The 19363-nt window shown below is 37.7% G+C and overlaps 1 non-coding gene across 1 annotated transcript; it reads right to left on the bottom strand.

The window, feature by feature from the left end:
* Positions 1-14485: 14485 nt before the first annotated feature.
* On the bottom strand, positions 14486-14592 carry LOC133828023 (small nucleolar RNA R71). The gene has a single exon (XR_009890669.1). It is a non-coding gene; the product is annotated as a small nucleolar RNA R71 (small nucleolar RNA).
* Positions 14593-19363: the final 4771 nt, after the last annotated feature.

Below are 19363 nucleotides of genomic sequence, written 5' to 3'. Positions count from 1 at the left end.
CTTCTTTCGTTCAGCTCCTAGATTCTTTCCGATCTTTTTCAACCTCGAAGGTGTTTCTGGATCAAGAATTATTTCTTCTAGCTCCTCTAAAGTGTGTTGCTCAGATCATTCTTCACCTATCCTTGGGTCTATTTTCTCTGGTTGGGCAACCTCATTTTCTACCACCAGAGGTTCTTCTGCCTCTTCAACAACTTCCATTGCCAGAGGCTCCTCATTCTCTTCATTTATCATCATGGCTTGCTGCCTGGGTTGTGATTTCCCCTTCATGGAAATGATTTAGGATTCACTGGTAGAGAGCATATCCCTTCTTACTGTGCATATCCCCAAGGACGAAAGGAACTTTATGGCCAAATGGAAAACAGAAGTTATGGCTTCAATTGTCATCAGTGCTGGTCTTCCCAAGATTGCATTGTAGGCTGTTGGGTAGTCAATTACCACGAACTCCAGCATCTTTGCAACAACTCATGCTTAATCACCTGAAGTTACTACGAGCTTGATCGTTCCTCATGCTGCCATTACTTCTCCCAGAAATTCATAGATAGTTAAGGAGTTGCTTTAAGATCGGCTACTGATAGCCCTATATTTTATATAGTGGACCTGAATAGAACATTCACCAAGCTTCCATTATCAATCAAGATTCTTCTGACCCTTTGATTCGTGAGTTGAATGGTTATCGCCAGCAGATCATTATGTGGGAATTGAACATGGCTAGTATCCTCTTCCGTGAAAATTATTGGTTGTTTATCCAAACGCTGTTGTTTTAATAACCTCTGCTCTAAGGTGAATATCGCGCCCTCATGAGTCTTCAGCTCCTCAATATATCTATTATGAGCTCCATTGCTTATGCCTGCCAAATGAGGGCCGCCTGTAATGGTGGCTATATCTCTTCCTTCAACAAGAGGTGGGATAATTTGGTTCCCTAGAGTTCGGAGAGCTAGATCTGGATTTACTTGATGTCCCTGAGCTGGTTGAGGGTTCTGCATAGTTGGTGGATTGGGAAGTACCCTGTTTCGAGCATACTGTGCTAACGGCCCAACTAGGATGAGTATCTCGATCTCATCCTTCAATTGACAGCAATCATCACTGTTATGGCCAATGTTGTTATGAAATCAACAAAATTTGGCCAAATCTCTCATTGCGTGTTAGTGTTTCAAGGGCTCTGGCTTCTTCCATGGAAGATGGGTAGAATTAGTCAGATAGATATGTTCCCGCGTATCTGTTAGGTCAGTATACGCAGTGAATATGGAAGTGTACTTCTCCTCAGGCTTATTCTTCTTGGACCCAGTCCGTGGGCTGAGCCGTCGCTACAGCATCTGTCGCCACTCCAGCAAGCTGAATAAGGGTCGACTGGTTCCTACAACCGTAGACTCTACTTCCATCAGGTTGATCCATTCCTAAGCTCGGGCCAAGAATTCGTCCATACTTTTTACTCTTTTCCTTTGTACTTCCTTCAAAAATTCACCTCAAACAGTGATTCCTGACCGCATGGCCATGAGCTTGGCACTATCATCAACATCCCTAGCTCGAGCTGCTATGTTTGTGAATCGATTGATCTTGGCCTTAAGGTATTCACCTAGTTGCTATTTTATATTGGCCAGAGAGTTGGTGTCTAAATGAAATTCTTTCGTAGCTTGAAACTTCTTTTTAAACTCTAACGATAACTGTTTCCAAGAAGTGATCGAGTGACTTTTAAGCTTGTTGAACCATAATTTAGCTGGTCCTGTCAACATGGATGGGAACAAGACACAGCGCGGGTTGATGTCGAAATTTTGTGCTATCATCAAAGTGTTGAAGTTCCCGATCTGGTTCGTTAGGTCGATGGTTCCGTCGTCCCCCAAACGCATAAAGTCGTCCAGGATGATATCGCCACCCTAAGCGAAGAGATGACACGTCTACGTTCTTAAAATGCCACTGAGGTAGCCAAGATGGCTGCTCCACGACAAGATATAGAACGCCGACAGAGAGAAAAGACCCTTGCCTTCAAACCGGCGTTTCGCATGGCAGCGAGAGGTCACCAAGCCTCCCTAAGACGACCCAACTCCGTGAACAGAGACTAGGGGGAACAATCAGTAGCTCGCCAGTCAGGTTTAAGGGTGAACTCAGGAGGCAGTGTGAATCCCAAGAGGTCTTGATTCCGAGTTAATTGACTTCCACCACCTCTAGATTGAGCCCATGGCGGGGATGTTGGGGTTGTGTGCCCTAATTAAAACCCAATTTCCTTGTAATCTCATTTTATTATCAACAAAAGAATATAAATCAATTTTTAACTTGGTCAATCACTTTGCTCACATGCTATATTTTCATGATTATTTGTTTAACAAAAACTTTTATTAAATCCCGAGCATATAACTAATCGTATTTATAATGACGTAATCACAGTGGAATATAAATATGATTACATGTTCAAAATAAGTTAGTCCTAAGATTAGTCAGTGCACAAGATTTACACTGACTTGCCAATCTATGATATGATCTACTTACACATTATAGTGTTATGTTCTTTCCAGCACATTAGAAAAGTAGATAAGATTGAATGTATTTGTTACACCAGACTTGACTGATATTGACAATAGATAGGATAAGTAAACATACTGTTATTATCTATTCTAGTCATATCATATAGTTGACCATAGGTCAATTAAATCTTAATTCTTACTGGTTAGTATTCTAACTTATTGTATTATTTGAGTTCTTTGACTTGTTTGTTATCAGCTTACCCTACGGACTATCCCATACTTAAATCTTGGGAACTCGGTAGTATAATTAAGTGTGAGTGTTAATCATAGATATGAACATCTATATCTTCTAATGAAGAAGTGAAACTATGGTTTCCTCTTAGTTTGGTTCAAGGTGCTAAATGATAGAGATCTTATTTCAGTAATTAATATTATTTTACTAAAATATCATTTACAAGGAACTAAGTGTTTTAAGGATAAAATACAATGAGGGGTAAAATGATATTTTAGTCCCATCTCATTATAGACCGTCTATAGAGGATTGAGTGACAATTATGGTTGTAACAATTAATAATTAATAAATTATCTATATTTGTTGTAGAGCGTTCTATGAATTAAAGAGTGCAATTCTAATTCTTTAGTGGAGTCACGAGGTATTAATAAGTTAGTGAATTTATTTATTAAATTTATGATAACTTATTGGAGCTTGATTTCATAGGCCCATGGTTCCCATTGTACCTTGGGTAAAATCATCTAGATAGTCTCAATTAATACATATAATTATCAATTAGAATTACCAAATTTGACCAGGTCAATTTCGGATAGTTTCAGAGAGTTTTGTAATTTTGAGAAGAAAAGAGAAATTATGGTACATTTATTAATTAAGATAAATTGGTGTCTAAATTAATAAATAAGTTCAAATCGAGGTTCAAATTATAAATAATTAATTTGATAAAGGACTTAAATAATTAATCAATAAAAAATAATACATGCCTTGATTTTAAGTCCAATGGGCTTATAATTAAATAGGAAATTTCACGGGCCTAAAGTCCATTATAATTTCGACCATTAGGCTGATATTATCTACTATTTTCTTGATTTTTTAATTAAAATAAATTACCTAATTGAACCTATAAAAGGAATGCTAAGTGAGAGTTGAAATGAGAAGTATTTGAGAAAATTATAAGATCTAGTCTTCATGTTCTAGGTTTTAGATTCTCTCTACATCATAAGTCCTTTTCTAAGCCTCAATTTTTCTTTTCCATTATTCTTCTCTTTGTATATATCTCATGTGTTGAGAATTGCCCACTCTAGTCTAGGTCATTCTAAGGATACTTTGGAAGGTTGTGAAGAAAGTTGAAGAACGGTTCAGTTTCTTGGTGATACCCTGCAACAGAAAGGATACAAGGGTTAGAGAAACTGAAGAAATGACTCAATCAGTCCACTGCAGAATAATGTATGTGTTCTTATCATTATCCCTCTATGAATTCAATTTTAGAAACATGTTCTAGGTTGTCTCATATTAATTTGTTTAATATAAGATTTACATGAAAATAAACAAGATCCTGAATAAGTTTTCCAAATAATTAGCCTCAGAGCCTTTGGTAATCTTTATTTTCATGCACGAACATGGTAAAACTTGAATTATTTGATGTGTTGAATAGTTGAATGGATTTCATGTTTTTTTATATTGATTCTTATGTGATTATTACCAAATTTGGGTTATTTTGTTGTGTTTTATATGCAATTAAATTTTATAAATGTTTTATTCAATATAAAACATAGTAAAAATTATTTACAAAACGTTTTTGGATTGAAAAATTACACAAAATTTTATTGAAATTTTTATTTCGAGCTCTGGCCGCGGCCACAATTTCGTTGGCCACGACCTGCGATAATTTTTTTCTCAAATTCTGGGCTTTGGTCGCAACCACTTTTACATAGGTCGCCCCCTGCAAAGCATTTTTTCTTAATTTTTCAGGCTCTGGCTGCAGCCACTCTTTCACTTGTCGCGACCTGCGATAAATATTTTCTTAAAATTCAAATCCTTAATGTATTTTTTAATGGGTTAACACAAAAATATCAGATCTTTTCTATTATTTAAAAATATCTATTTTGAAATATGATATTTTTGTTGTTTGATCTTTTAAAAATTAGATATTTTCTACAAATATTCAAATTCAAATTCAAAAATAAGTTAACTAATTAATTTTATATATTTTTATATATTAAAATATTTGAATTAAGTTATCAGATATTAAATATTTTTTTTTGAAGTTTGATATTTTAAGATATTAATATCTGATTATTCTATGGATTTTAATATTTAAATTATTTGAAATTTGAAAATTTGTTGACTAGATGTTTTTATAGATATTTGAATTTGTTTAATTGTTTAAGATATTTTTAAAAAAATAACAGATGATATTTGTTTTAAAAATTTATAACTCGTTAGATTTTTAAAAATATCATGTTTTTCAAACCAATTAATAAAATATTATTTAATAAATGAGATTTAAATTAACATGGCTAATTGTTGATAAATCATATTTAAATTAAATTAATATTTTTCAAAATGACCTAAACTAAGTTGATTGTTGATAAATGAAATTTAAATTAATATTGGTTAATTGTTGATAAATTTCATTTAAATTGACTTATTTATATTTTGCAAAATTTAATTAATTCGAATTTTGGATAAATTCTAGCAAATTAATTGTGGTACTTTGGCAAATAAAATAAATTATGGTATTTTTACATAAAGTCATAGAATTGCACATATTGTAACATGATTAGGCCCATCTTATTATAACATGTCTGTTTCCACTATTGTGATATTTTTGCAATTGGGCTTAGATGTATATAGTGACCCATATGTTTGCTTAATATATGGATTTTGCCAAATAAAATATTCATAAAATGATCAGTTTTATTTGGGCCCATTAGAAAATGTAAAGTTTAAATTCCTCTCTTGTGGGTGATTCCACTTGTGAATGCCCGTTTGTTTTGGATGACTATAGTGAGCCTAATCAATTAATAACAATTAATAAAACAAATGTTTAAATTCTTGTCTTTTGAACCTTGTATGGAAGTATGGGGGCCTTAGTAGTGGGAACGACATACTGGATCTAACCCTCCTCCATACAAGCCCAATTGTTAAGGCTCATTCGCCTGAGTTGGACTTAATTGTATAGGTTCATTTTATTAGTTACACGTAAATATTGATTAACAAAAAATTAATTCGAAATTAATTGAATTTGTTACAATGTGACAGTTTAGAATTAATAGGATTTTGGTTTTAAATTTTTTATTTTACAATTTTTTGGAGAACCATAGTCATTAATTTTTCAAAAAATTAATAATAAAAATACTAATTATATAATGAGCTCATTTTAAGAATTATATTCGATCTCCACCGTTGGTTTAACAAGGTCAATAACTTAATGGGGCCTCGAGACGCTTTGATTTGTCCCCCTACGGAAGGTGTTCATTAGTTATTTTGAAAATGTTAAATTTCTAAAGACAGATAATTATAGGTTAAATTCTACTAGACTCACCCCTACGGTGACTACTAGGACTAAATCTATTGATTATCGAAACCGTGGGTCTAGCTCATAAAATAAGAGATTTTGTTTTCTTATTTTGATCGAATAGTAGGTTGTTAATAATGGTGTCCATTATTAAATGAATTTACAACTCTATTTAACTAATAATATATTTTTACTCTCGCCACCGGGACAACGATATCATAGAATAGTTAAAAACCTAAAGAAATAGAGATATGATTATTTGGTATTTTTTTCTTGTATCTTACATATTTTTGGTATATGTTGTGCTATTTCTTGAAATTTTTGTGAATAGAAATTTTATTGAGCAAATGTGATTGATTTATATTTTATTGATAATTTGTAGTATTATTATGTTTGTGTCTACTCCCATCCTTTCTCAAATTTTGATGGAGAAACTCACTTGAGAAAACTTCCTTAAATGGAAGCAAAACATCAACATTGTGTCGATTGGTGACAACTCCAAGTTCGTCATGACTAAGGAATCCCTGGAAGTTCCAGCTAAAGGAGCTACCAAGTTTGTGAGGGATAAGTATGAGCGTTGGCAGGTGGCTAACAACAAGGCACAGTACTACATGTTGACACTCTCAAGACAAACATGGAGAATGTCGAGACGGCCTACGAAATCATGGATCAGCTCCAAGACATGTTTTGTGCCCAGTCAATGCATACTCGTTTTGAGGCCACCAAGAAATATGCCAATGCTCGAATGGCACCGTCTCAACATGTTCACGATCATCTAATCAAAATGACAAACTACTTTTAGGAAGCTGAATTGCATGGAGCAATAATTGATGAGGAAACTCAAGTCATCTTAATCATCAACAGTCTCTCTCCAGATTTCCTGTCGTTCACCACCAACTATGTGTTGAATAAACTCAACTATGGTCTGACGCAGCTCGTGAACGAGCTTCAGACTTTTGAGCCTATCATGGGTAGACCAAGTAATGGAGGAGAAAGGAATTAAAACAACTATCGTTGCTGCTAATCCAGCTAAGGCTGAAGCTAACCAAGCTTTGTCTTCGAAAGCTGGAAACAAGAGGAAAGATGGACAAAACAACAACCCCAAGCCTGCAAAGGCTGCAAAGACAAGTGCACAACCAAATGCACAAATGCCTAAGGGGAAGAACAAGAAAAACAAGAAAGGTAAAGGTAAGTGTTTTCACTGCAAAGAGAAGGGGCGTTGGAAACAGGATTGCCCCAAGTTTCTAGCAGCGAAAAACAAAGGTAATGATTATAGTTCATTTATCTTAGAAGCATGTGTTTAGAGATTTATAATTCTATTTGGATTATTGATTCTTGATCTACCAACCATGTTTGTAACTCTTTACAGCTTCTTTAATCGTGGGAAGAAGTGGACGAAGGAGGCTTAAAGTTTAGAGTTGGGAACAGAGTGTTCGTTGCGGTCCAAGCTTGAGGAAAAGCTTGCCTGAAGTTAAGAAATAATTTTTTAATTTTGAATGATGTGTTTTTTATTCTAGATTTTAGTATAAATTTAATTTCAGTTTTCATGTTGCAATTAGAAAAATTTGTTATGACTTTCACAAGTTCTAATATATCTATTTCTTTCAATGGATCATAATTGTGTATTACATGTTTGGAAAACAGGCTTTATATACTGCTACCTAACGAACCTCTTGCTCTTAACAGTGATTTATTCAAAGTAGCTAAACCTAGGACTAAAAACGTCAAAATATCGATAATGATAAAATAACGTATTTATGGCATTTGAGACTAGGTCACATTGGCTATGATAGGATTCAAAGACCTACAAAGGATGGGCCTTTGAGGGAACTCACCTTAGGTGAATTACTTGTCTGTGAATCTTGTTTAGAAGGCAAACTGACCAAGCTTTCATTCTCTAGAAAGGATAATAAGGCCAAGGAACCACTTGGACTTGTTCATTCAGATGTTTGTGGACCTTTGAATGTACAAGCCAGGGGTGGTTTTGAGTATTTTGTCACTTTCATTAACGATTACTCTAGATGCTCACGTCTTTACCTAATGCACAGGAAATCAAAATCATTTTCAAAGTTTAAGGAATTCTTAGCTATGGCTCAGAACCAATTAGGTAAAACGTTAAAGATCTGGTAATGTGATAGGGGTGGAGAATATTTGGATATGTTGTTCCAAGATCATTTAACTGAACTTGGAATTTTATCACAACTTACTGCCCCAGGTACTCCGCAACAAAATGGTGTAGCGGAATGCCAGAACATAACTTTATTGGAAATGATTAGATGCATGCTTAGTTACTCAAATCTACCAACTTTGTTCTGAGGACATGCAATTGAAACTGCAAACGACATTCTCAATGTCGTGTCTTCTCAATCAATCCCCAAAACACCTTTAGAACGCTGGAATGGTCGTGAACCTAGTTATGCCATTATAGAATCGAGGAGTCTCGCGATCCAAAGTTTGCATGAATTTTGGCTATCCTAAAGGTACTCGGGGTGGACTTTATATAGTCATTCATGAAAGAAAGTGTTTACTTCTACAAATGCTACTTTTTTTAAAAATGACTATGTCCAAAACTTCAAACCATGCAACAAAGTAGTTTTAGAGGAGATGGTTAAGAAATTGACTCCAACCAATGTTCCATCATCAACAACGCGAGTTGATGATGAAATTTACATTTTTCATGGTCAACCAACGTAAGTCTATTTAAATGAAGAAAGTACCACTGTTCCTGAACACACAGTCACAGAGCCTCGTCGTAGTGGGAGGGTTTCTAAGAACCCAATTCGCTATGGTTTGGATGGTGAAACCAATATGGTTGTTGGTGACACTGATGATGATGATTCGTTGTCTTTCAAACAGGCAATGGCTAGCCCTAAAATGGAACTATGGCTCAAAGCCATGAAACAGGAAATGGATTCCATGTACTAAAATTTCATTTGGGATCTTGTGGAAGCGCCTAGTGACTTTAGGGCCATTGGGTGCAAGTGGATCTACAAGAAGAAACGAGGTGTTGATGGAAAAACTGAAACTCATAAAGCTTGATTAGTGGCAAAGGGTTATACCGAAAGAGAAGGCATGGACTATGAGGAAACTTTGAGTCCGGTAGCCATGCTCAAGTCGATTCACATCATCCTATCCATAGTAGCCGCTCTCAACTATGAGATCTGGCCAATGGACGTCAAGACAACTTTTCTTAACGGGAAGCTTGACGAAGTCATTTATATGGATCAACAAGAAGGATTTAAAGTAGCTGGACAAAAAGGAAAAGTTTGCAAGCTTCTCGTTCCTGGAACCCTAGGTTTGATGAAATAATCAAAACCTATGGCTTTGAACAAAATATTGATGAGCCTTGTGTTTACCAGCTGAAGAAAAATCAAATAATGGTATAAAGAAGATATCTTACTCATTTGAAACAATGTTGAGAAATTGTCAGATGTGAAGAATTGGCTAAACACTCAATTCCAGATGAAGGGTTTGGGTAAAGCTAGTTATGTTCTAAGTATGCAGATCATTAGGGATAGAAAGAACAAACTCTTAGATCCATCTCAAGTAGCTTACATTGATAAAGTGCTTGAACGTTTCTCAATGACGAATTCCAAGAAGCAGTCTCCCCAGACTCCTGAAGAGAAAGATACAATGAGAAAAGTTCCTTATGCATCTGCAGTTGGAAGTCTAATGTATGATATGTTGTGTACTAGACCAGATATCTGCTATGCAGTGGGAGTAGTGAGCAGATATCACTAAAACCCAGGACCAGAATATTGGATAGCAGTTAATCATATGCTGAAGTATTTATGGCGAGCTAGGAATTATATATTAGTTTACAAGGGTTGTGGTGTTCTGAACCCTGTAGGCTACACCGATTCAGATTTTCAGACTGATGTCGATGACAGGAAGTCTACTTCTGGAATGGTGTTTACTCTTGGGGGTGGAGCTGTGATATGGAGAAGCGTAAAGCAGTCTACAATCTCATATTCCACCATGGAGGCTGAATACGTAGTTGCGTTAGAAACAGCTAAAGAAATAGTCTGGCTAAAGAAGTTCTATTCAGATCTTGGTGTTATTCCAGAAATTGATAAACCACTTGTGTTGTTTTGTGACAACATAGAAGCGATAGCGAACTCGAAAGAACATCGAAGTTACAAGAGAGGTAAAAAGAAAGTATCACATAATTCGAGAATATGTGGCCAGGGGAGATGTGAAGGCTACAAAGATTGCATCTAAAGACAATCGTGTGGATCCGTTTACGAAGACACTGCTAGAAGCTACATTTGATAAGCACATCAAAGAAATGAGATTAGTAAAATTAAGACATTAGTTTCAATTAGTGCAAGTGGGAGTTTTTTGGGGTTTTATGCCCTAATTAAAACTCAATTTCTTTGTAATCTCATTTTATTATCAATAAAAGAATAAAAGGCAATATTGGACTTGGTCAATCACTTTGCTCACATGTTTTATTTTCATGATTATTTGTTTAATATAAACTTCTATTAAATCCCGAGCATATAGCTAATCGTATTTATAGTGACATAATCACAGTGGAATATAAATATCATTATATGTTCAAAATATGTTAGTCCTAAGATTAGTCAGTGCACAGGATATACATCGACTTGCAAATCTATGATATGATCTACTTACACATTGTAGTGTTATGTTCTTTCCAGAACATTAGGAAAATAGATAAGATCGGATGTATTTGTTACGTCGGATTGGACTGATATTGACAATAGATAGGATAAGTAAAAATATCTTTATTATCTATTCTACTTATATAATATAGTGGACCATAGGTCAATTCAATCTCACTTCTAAGTGGTTAGTATTCTAACTGATTGTATTATTTGATTTCTTTGACTTGTTCGTTACCAGCTTACCCAACGGACTAACCCATACTTACATCTTGGGAATTCAGTAGTATAATTAAGTGGGAGTGTTAATCATAGATATGAACATCTATATCTTCTGATGAAGAAGTGAAATGATGTTTTCCTTTTATTTTGGTTCAAGGTGCTAAATGATAGAGATCTCATTTCAGTAATTAATATTAGTTGACTGAAATATCATTTACAAGGAACTAAGTTTTTTAAGGATAAAATACAATAAGGGGTAAAACGATATTTTAGTCCCATCTCATTGTAGACCGTCTATAGAGGATTGAGTGAAAATTATGGTTGTAACAATTAATAATTAATAAAGTATCTATATTTGTTGTAGAGCGTTCTATGAATTAAAGAGTGCAATTCTAATTCTTTAGTGGAGTCACGAGGAATTAATAAGTTATAAATTTATGATAACTTATTGGAGCTTGATTTCATAGGCTCATGGTCCCCACTGTACCTTTGATAAAATCATCTAGATAATCTCAATTAATTGATTTAATTTTAAATTAGAATTATCAAATTTGACGAGGTCCATTTTGGATAGTTTCACAGAGTTATGTAATTTAGAGAAGAAAAGAGAAATTAGGTAATATTTATTAATTAAGATAAATTGATGTATAAATTAATAAATAATTTTAAATCAGGGTTCAAATTATAAATAATTAACTTGATAAATAAATTATATAATTATTTAATAAATTAATCAATAGAAAATAATACAGGCCTTGATTTTAAGTCCAATGGGCTTACAATTAAATGGAAAACTTCCCAGGCCTAAAGCCCATGATAATTTTGACCATTAGGTTGATGTTATCTATTATTTTATTGATTTTTAATTAAAATAAATTACCTAATTGTGCCTATAAAAGGAATGCTAAGTGAGAGTTGAAATGAGAAGTTTTTGAGAAAATTATAAGATCTAGTCTTGATGATCTGGGTTTTAGATTCTCTCTACAGCATAAGTCCTTCTCTAAGCCTCAATTTTTCTTTTCTATTAATCTTCTCTTTGTATGTATCTCATGTGTTGAGAATTGCCCACTCTAGTCTAGGTCATTCTAAGGATACTTTGGAAGGCTGTGAAGAAAATTGAAGAACAATTCGGTTTCTTTGTGATACCCTGCAACAGAAAGGATACAAGGGTTAGAGAAACTGAAGAAAGGACTCAATCATTCTGCTGCACAATAATGTATGTGTTCTTATCATTATCCCTCTATGAATTCAATTTTAGAAACATGTTCTAGGTCGTCTCATATTAATTTGTTTAATATAAAATTTATTTGAAAATAAACAAGATCTTGAATATGTTTTCCCAACAAGAGATTCGGTTAGTCGCTCTCTTTGTGACGATCCGTGCAGATGAGATGAGGAGGCTGACAACACCAACACTGATAGCGTCTTCTCCCGCCTAGGAGAAAAAGTAAGACTGAGGATTGACCCTAACTTGCACGAACATTTGAACAATCAGCGAGGATATTGAGTATATTTTAGTATAGTTTTTAGAGTGTGTTTTAGTCTTTAAATTGGTTTTGTACGATATTATGCTTGTGTTTTGTGTGTATTGTTAGGGTTTAATAGTTGATCAAGGGATGGCGTGAATGTGGTGTGAAATGTGCTGAATTAAGGATGATTTTGGTGGTTTCTGCATATAGTTTAATGAATGGTTGCACATGGATGCCTAGAGAGCACACAACAGTGAAAAGGGAGTTCGAAAAGTTATTTAAAAATATTTGACATTGGGGTCATGACGCTTGTAAGTAGGGTCGCGGCGCATGCAAAGTCATAGAAGATGCTAAATTCTTGAATTAGAAGGGTCATGGCACTTGAATTAGAGTCACGGTGCGTGCACTCATTATTAAAATAGAGTCGCGACACTTTAAAGAAGGGCCTCGACGCTTCAGAAGTCAGAGGCAAGCCGAATCTGGAAATCTGGAGGCGGGCTGCAACACGTGTATTAGGGGGCCACGATACTAGGAGTCCGTGAGTGAATGGTGAAGGGAATTTTTGTCGTTTTTGGCTAAAATATTTTAGGGTTTAATCTTTAAACGTTTTTTAGAAATAGAGGAGCGTTTTTTTTTCTAGTTTTTAGTGCAGTTTTTATGAAGGAAGGCAAGGAGAACAACTGGAGAACTATTTCATAGATGAAATCTAGAGTTCATTTTCCTCTTCTTTAATTTTCTTTATGTTAGATTTTAATATTATGGATTTCTTTCTTATGTTGATGAACTAATTTCAGTTTTAGGGTTTTTAATTGAATCTCTTGAACCTCTTTTATGAATTAATGCAAAGTTTATGATTTCTCTTCTTCTCTATTAAGATCTGTCCAATTTGTGGTTTTGATATGTGATTGATTAGCCATCTTTTTACATAGTGTATGTGAGTTTGAATAAAAAATATGAAAAATTGAGGGTCAAATATGCTATAATTGAGTAGACATAATTTTAACCTTGAACGAGAGTATCACGATTGTTTTTGTGGTTCTTGAGTTTTTAATCTTAATGCTCCTTTTATGTGAATTTATCATAGAAATATAGAAAATTCTAATTTAGGTCGACTTTAATTATTGATAAACTGAGTATTAGATGTTTTGGTAAACTCACTATCTTAATAAGGAAGAAAGATTTAAAATCTTGCATTGGTATATAATAGAGTGGATAGTTTATAAGATTAAATTCCCTAATTTTCCTTTTCTTTAATTAGTGTCTTGTGTTAATAGTAAAGTTTTAATTCAAAATCTTTATAATTGTTTGTTTATTTATTTTTGTTAGTTTATTTTTTAAAAGAACATTAAATCTTTATTGGTCAAATAGAATTGGAAATTAATTGTTGGTAATTGGTAGTTAGTCTTCGTGGGATGATAATCAGATTTACCAGATATTACTACAATTGTGATTATGTATACTTACGTAGCAATAAATTTTGCAACAAATTTTTGGTGCCATTGTTGGGGACTGAAAAATTATCAATATCAAAACAGTTAATTTTTTTTTCTAATTTGGTTTGTTACATGATTAGTTGTTCTAATTTTCTTTGTGTGTGCATTGTGATCTCTATTTCAGGCACCATTGTTATATGCAAAGTAGGAGAGGAGCTCACAATTTAGTTCCTATGAATCTAGAGATAGAGAGAACTTGCAAGCATAACCGATGAACAAAAAAAGCAGAGAACAATATGGGTGATAATGGGGGTAATGTTGTTGCTGCTAATGCTAATGTTAATAATGCTGCTGCAGCTTAGGCTCAAGGCCAAGATGCACGTACACTCAGAGATTATGTACTTCCTACCGTCATAAGAGTACGAACATGCATAAGGGCACCAACTGTTACTACCAGTAATTTTGAAATAAATTCAGTGATCCTCCAAATGGTCCAATCCACAGTGCAATTTGGCAAACTCCCCACAGAAGATCCTAATATGCACTTTTAACTAATTTTCTAGGGCTATGTTCTACTTTCAAATACAATGGGGTAAGTGATGACACCATTCGCATAAGGTTATTCCCATTCTCTCTGCGAGACATGACCAAAAGCTAGTTATACTCCCTTCAATCCAATTCCATCAACACATGGGAAGTTCAAGCTTAGAAATTCCTCGCTAAGTTCTTTCCTCCACGAAAAGATGCATGGTTAAGGGTTAGATAAACAATTTATTTAAGAATGATTGAGAATCCTTGTATGATTTATGGGAAAGGTTCAAGGAGTTGCTCAGCAAATGTCCTCATCATGGGATAGAAAAGTGGATGTTAGTCCACAATTTTTACAACAGATTGTGTGGTACTACTTGCACAATAATAGATGTTGCAATAAGTGGAGCTTTTATGAGTAAAAGTGCTACTGAAACATATGAGCTATTGGAGGAAATGACCATGAATAATTATCAATGGCCTGCTGAAGGATGGCAAACAAAATGGTAGTTGTTGTATAGGAATTAGATGCTATAACGACATTGACTGCTCAAGTTGCTTCATTGACTAACCAGTTGCAACAAAGTATTGTGTCATCTAATGCCATTCAGATGCAAACAAGGTGTGAAATTTGTGGAGTTCCTCACTCCTTTGATCAGTGAAAAGCAGTTGATTCTCATCCTAATGCTCTTATGGAGCAGCCTCAGATTCAAACCATAGACAATTTTCAGAGGCCTTATAACAATCCGTTCTCAAACTCATTTAATCATGGATGGAGAAATCACCCAAATTTCTTGTGCAAATCAAGGCCAACCACCTCCATTCCAACAGTAGTATCAGCAGCCGCCACTTCCAGCACCACAATAAGCTTCTTCTTCTCAACAACCCAGGCAATCAGCTCCTCCAGAACAGCTTAGTGAACTACAAGCTGCCTTATTGACTCACACTAATACACAAGCTCAGCTCATGATAGATACAAGATCATCTATCAAGAATTTAGAGACACAAGTGAGTCACCTGGAAAACATGTGTTAAATAATAGGCCTCAAAGAAATTTTCCTAGTGATACAATGGTAAATAACAAAGAGCAATATCAAGCAATTACTTTGAGGAGTGGGAAACAATGTGAGGAGCTTGAAAAAAAGGAGATAGTAGAGAGGAAGAGAGAAGTGGGGGAGAGCCCTAAGTCAGTTGAGTAGGGGGTTACTGAAGACCTTCAGTCCAAAAAAGAAGCTTCTCCAATGACTGTTGAGCATAGGCTTCAGAAAAATTCTCTTGATAAAAAGTTTTCTGAGTTTCTAGAGGTATTTAAGAGGCTCCACATCAATATTCCGTTTGTCGAGGCCCTAGAACAAATTCCTAGTTATGTAACATTTATGAAAGATATTTTATCGAAGAAAAGAAAGATGGAGGATTATGAAATTGTGGCTTTAACTAAAGAATGCAGTGCTATGTTTCAGAGGATTCTTGCCCAAAAGCTTAGAGATCCAGGGAGCTTGCATTATTTGGAATTTTGAGTGCAAACATGCCTTGTGTGACTTATGGGCAAGCATAAATATTATGCCATTATTTGTGTGGATGCCGAAAAATCCACCAAGGAAAAAATCTCTGATCCCTGGTTGAAATACATCGCTAATGGTCACTTAGTCATACTATCAGGCTCGGGCCTATAGGTCTCACGAGACCACATTCTAGCCAACAATCCCAAGTGCCCCGTAGGTCTCTGCCTCGCTGAAGGTTCGAAGGCTCACGACAACCTTGTGTGTCTCGCAACCTTAGGCCTTGCGAGGCCCCCGCCTCGCGCCCTTGTGTCGGGCGTCCATGTGCATCACGGGACCCTTGCGTGATTGCATAACCGAGTGCCAAGCTCTTAAGAGTCATGCTCCCATGTGGCTCACGAGGCCTCCACTTCGATGAAGTCTAGAACACCTCACGCCCAGGTGCAACGAACCCTAGCGCCAGGTCCCACACACCCAAGTGCCTCGCGCCAGGCCCCGCGGACCCACAACCTCAGCCGCGTAGCAGCGCCTCGTTCCAGGTCCCACGGACCCACCACCTTGGCCGCGCAGCAGTGCCACGCTTTAGGTCCTGCAGACACCACCTCGCCCGTGCTAGGTCCCACAGACCCACCACCTCGGCAAGTGTGGATGCCAAAAATCCACCAAGCAAAAAATCTCTGATCCCTGGTTGAAATACGTGGCTAATGGTCACTTAGTCATACTATCGGGCTTGGGCCTATAGGTCTCACGAGACCACGTTCTAGCCAACAATCCCAAGTGCCTCGCAGGTCTCTGCCTTCCTGAAGATTCGAAGGCTCACGACACCCTTGTGTGTCTCGCGCTCTTGGGCCTTGCGAGGCCCCCGCCTCGTGCCCATGTGTCGGGCATCCATGTGCCTCGCGGGACCCTTGCGTTGTTGGATACCCAAGTGCCAAGCTCTTAGGAGTCATGCTCCCATGGGACTCACAAGGCCTCCGCCTCATTGAAGACTAGAACCCCTCGTGCCCAGGTGCCACGAACCCTAGCAACAAGTCCCATGCACCCAGGTGCCTCGCACCAGGTCATGCGGACCCACAACCTTGGCCATGCAGCAGCACCTCGTGCCAGGTCCCATGGACCCACCACCTCAGCCGCGCAGCAGTGCCACGTACCAACTCCCATGGACACCACCTCAGCTGCGCCAGGTCCCACGGCCCCACCACCTCGGTCGAGAAATAGCGCCTTGCGCCAGGTCTTGCAAACCCACCGCCTCAGCTGCACAGCAGCGCCTCATGCTAGGTCTCGTGGACCCACCACGTCGGTTGTGTAGTAGCACCTCACACCAGGTCCTGCAGACACCGCCTCGGCCGTGCAGCATTGCCTCGCGCCTGGTCCCATGGACCGTCCACCTCGGCTTGGCGACAACACTTTGCACCAGGTCCTGCGGACACCACCTCAGGTGCGCCAGGCCCCACAGACCCACCACCTTAGTCCCAAAATAGCGTCTTGGGCTAGATCCTATAGACTCACCGCCTCGACCGCACAGCAAGGCCTCGTGCCAGGTCTCGCGGACCCACCACGTCGGTTGCGCAGTAGCACCTCGCGCCAGGTCCCGTAGACACTGCCTCGGCCGTTCAACAGTGCCTCGCACCTGGTCACGCGGACCCACCACCTCGGTCGCAAAAAAGCGCGTCACGCCAGGTACTGTAGCCCCACAACTGCGATCGCGCAGCAGCACCTCACGCTAGGTCCTGCAGACCACCACCTCAGTTGCGCAGCAACACCTCGTGCCATATCCCGCAGGCACCGCCTCGGCCGTGCAGCAATGCCTCGCACCAGGTCCCATGAACTGACCACCACGACTGTGCAACAACACCTCACACCAGGTCCTGCAGACAACACCTTGACTGCGCAGCAGCGCCTCGCGTCAAATCCCACGGACCCACCACCTCGTCCACGCAGCAGCGCCTCGCGCCAGGTCCCGCAGACATGCCTTGCCATAGGCCCGCAAGCCTTGTCACGCGAAATTCCATGCCTTGTGCTCTAGGGTCCATGCGAGACCCCACATCTTCCTAGGATAAAGACCCGCAAAAGGCGCCTTGCCTCGCCATTTCTTCCATGACAACCCATAAGTTCTACAACACTTGACCAAATGTAAGAAAGTCTGGTGAAAAGGTGTATCTTTGAAATAGGAAAAAGAACCATCGGGTACAAGGCATGCCCATGAGTACGGGATGTACCACCTTGAGGAGGACAGAGGCGCGACTCTGACATCCGTACCCAACAAGTAGTGGAGGTATGATACGGTACCAAGGCGTGAGTACTTTCACAGACCCCTGACATATACTGGAGTCGACAACCACTCCTCCAACACCACTACTACCTACAGCCTGAATATACAGCTCCTTGTCTCTTCGGGACCACAATGTATTAAGAGCCATTAGAGCTTACCTATAAATAAGGCCTCACTTCATCATTGAAGGGGGTTGGAAAATTCATTGTATACAGAGGTTATTAAACAATATACGGGTTTTTACTCCATTGTTGATCTGCATTTACCCTTCCTTAAGTCTATTCTAAATTCTCATTTAGTTATTATCTTACTAAACTTTTTGTTTTTCGACCTAACATCATTGACGAGTTCTCACCGTCAAAAATTTGTGTTTCGTCCAATTGGTTTGGGAGAAATGAGACCTACAATAGTCACTCTATAGTTGGAAGATCGATCAGTCAAGCATCCAAGGGGGATCATTGAGGATGTGTTAGTTAAGGTTAACAAGTTTATATGCCTCGCAGATTTCGTCATTCTAGATATGGAAGAGGACCATGATGTTCCTATTATCCTTGGATGATCATTCTTGGCCACTGGGAAAGTGTTGATTGATGTTGAGATTGAGGGTTTATGGAGAAGAATTTTTTTTCAATGTGTTTAAGGCAATGGTGTACCCTCGGGCAAGTGACAGTTGTTTCTGTATAGATGTGGTAAATGAGGCAGTATCTGATACAAATTTGGGGGTAGATCCTCTTCAGTTAGCCTTATCTAAAGCTGAAATGGATAATGAGGACAGTGAAGAGATCATGGAGTATGTCAATTGGGTGAACTTATATCGACCGTACTTCGGAAGAAAATTTGAAGAGTTAGAACAAGGGCTTGAATGACCATTGCCTTCTATAGAAAAACCACCAGTGTTAGAGTTGAAAACTTTAAGAGACCATCTTCACTATGTCTATTTGGGTGAGAATGAGACTTTACCTATGATTGTGTCTTCTTTTCTTTCTAACGTGGAGGTGGAGAAATTGTTGAGAGTGTTACGGGCTGACAAGTTGGCTATTGGGTGTACACTGCCAGATATTAGAGGGATAAGTCCTTCCAAGGTGATGCATAAAATCTTGATGGAAGATGAGAGAAAGCCCTACATTGATGCTCAAAGAAGATTGAACCCAACTATGAAAGAGGTAGTGAGTAAAGAAATACTTAAATGGTTAGATTCCGGGATGATTTACCCAATTTCTAACAATGCCTAGGTGAGCCTAGTGCAAGTGGTGCCCAAAAAAGGTGGTATGAATGTGGTAATAAATGAGAATAACGAGTTCCTTCTTACTCGTTCTATGACGAGGT

Source organism: Humulus lupulus, chromosome 3 (assembly GCF_963169125.1).
Source record: "Humulus lupulus chromosome 3, drHumLupu1.1, whole genome shotgun sequence".
NCBI lineage: Eukaryota > Viridiplantae > Streptophyta > Magnoliopsida > Rosales > Cannabaceae > Humulus > Humulus lupulus.
The sequence above is the reverse complement of the archived record's forward strand: the minus strand, read 5'-3'. Positions and strand labels throughout refer to the sequence as shown.